Source organism: Nansenia antarctica (assembly GCF_963989245.1).
Source record: "Nansenia antarctica genome assembly, chromosome: 1".
NCBI classification, from domain to species: domain Eukaryota; kingdom Metazoa; phylum Chordata; class Actinopteri; order Argentiniformes; family Microstomatidae; genus Nansenia; species Nansenia antarctica.
In genome coordinates, this window is record NC_137674.1 from 76,492,245 (window position 1) to 76,494,590 (window position 2,346).

Sequence of the window (2,346 nt, forward strand, 5' to 3'; positions counted from 1 at the left end):
CTTAGAGATATATGGAGAGACAGAAACCCTGAGGTATTATTCTATTCGTGTTTTTCCAGTACACATAAAACATACTCCCGAATTGATTATTTCTTAATTTCTGCAGGCCTGGTGTCTAGAATCAAGGAATGTAATTATGACAGTATTCTGATATCAGATCATGCCCCAAATAATTTGTGTTATGTAGACCCAGGCTTGAAAAAGGATCCACCAAAATGGAGATTGCAGCAAAGTTGGCTACGGGACCCAGATCTAATCTCTTTCCTTGAGGTACAAATTGATGTATTTTTCATAATCAACACAGATGAGACTTCTGCAAGCACCAGATGGGAAGCTTTTAAAGCTTACATTAGGGGCCAGATTATTAGTTTTACAAGTTCTAAATCTAAAAGAGCTAAACAAAAATTTACATTGTTAGAGTCAAAAATCAAAGTCTTGGAGAGAAATTATTATCAAAATCCCGATCCAAAAACTCACCAGGAATTGTTATTGTTGAGAACACAGTATAATGAAATGTCAACTGCAAAAGCTACAGATAATCTCTTAAAACTTAAACAAACTATATTTGACCAAGGGGAAAAATCAGGAAAAATCTTGGCATGGCGCTTAAAACAACTTCAAACCGAAAGAGCTATTACCAACCTCAAGACTCATAATGATGACTCTATTATAGATCCTATTAAAATTAATGAGGCATTTAGAGAATATTATGGAAAACTATATAGTTCCGAAAGAGCTCCAGAATTACCAGACCAAAAGCTATTCCTAAATAATATTGATATCCCTAGTATATCAGAGGAAGAAAGGATGGAACTGGGTGACGACTTATCCTTAGAAGACATCACTATGGCAATAAAGAGCATGAAATCTGGGAAGGTGGCAGGACCAGACGGCCTACCCATCGATTTGTATAAGAAATTTGAATCTAAATTAAGGAAACCTCTTCTTGAGATGTTTAATGAATCATTTCGGGAAGGGATCCTCCCTCCCTCCTTGAGAGGGGCTTTGATTACTCTCCTTCCTAAACCTGGAAAATCAAATGATAAATGCGAAAACATGAGGCCAATCAGCCTCCTCAACTCAGATTTAAAAGTACTCTGCAAAATTCTAGCAAAAAGATTAGAGATTATTCTACCAGATATCATAAAGGGAGACCAAAATGGGTTCATTGTGGGTCGTCAGGGATTTCATAACGTAAGAAGGGTTTTAAATATCTTACATTCCCAAAGAGAGTTACCAGATACAGCTTTCCTGTCATTGGATGCTGAGAAAGCATTTGACAGGGTGGAATGGGCATACCTGTTTGAGCTTCTCGAACGATTTGGGCTGGGAGAAAACTTTTGTAAATGGGTGAAATTATTATATAAAGAACCATATGCAGAAATAATTACTAACAACAATATATCTATGCCAATTAAAATCAACAGGGGATGCAGACAGGGGTGTCCATTGAGCCCTCTCATATTTACGATGGCAATTGAGCCCTTAGCAATTGCAATACGAAATCACACATCAATATCAGGCATACCTATAGGTCAACTTGAACATCGCATAGCTCTATATGCAGATGACGTAATCCTGTTCCTTAAAAATCTGGGAGAATCGATCCCGGCTCTTATGGACCTCATTAAAAGATTCGGCAATATTTCTGGGTACAAAGTTAATAGCCATAAATCTGCCATATTACTGCTTAATTCGAATGAGAGAGAGAACCCACCCAATTATATTGGTCACTTTAAGTCAGTTGACAGCTTTACATATTTAGGAATACAAATTACTCACAGGTTAGAAGAAGTGGTACAGACTAATTATAGCCCTGTTGTAAATTCTATTTGCGAATCAATTGATAGATGGTCATCTCTTCCTATTTCCCAGATAGGCAGAATTAATATATTGAAAATGAACACTCTCCCAAAGCTATTATATCTCTTTCAAAACATCCCCTTGCCGCCTCCCCCAAACTTATTTCCTAGACTAAGGACATTATTCACGAACTTTATATGGAAAAATAGACGCCCCAGACTTCGCCTGTCTCTTCTGTATTTACCTTATGACAGAGGTGGCCTACAATGCCCAAACATGTTGTGGTATTACTGGGCAACTCAAATCAGAACTATGAGGTTTTACTACTCGACAGAAGGACTACTTTCACCAGCATGGAAAGACATTGAGTGTAACTCTATAGGGCTCCAACTGCCGACATATATATACTCTGATAATCCGAAAAACCTTAAAAGGAAAACATCGAACCCTATATTGAGAAACATGATTTCTGTATGGTACGAGGTACAAAAATACTTGTCGGAAACACCTGTTCTCTCTCGCTATAGTCCCATTTGGGGCAAT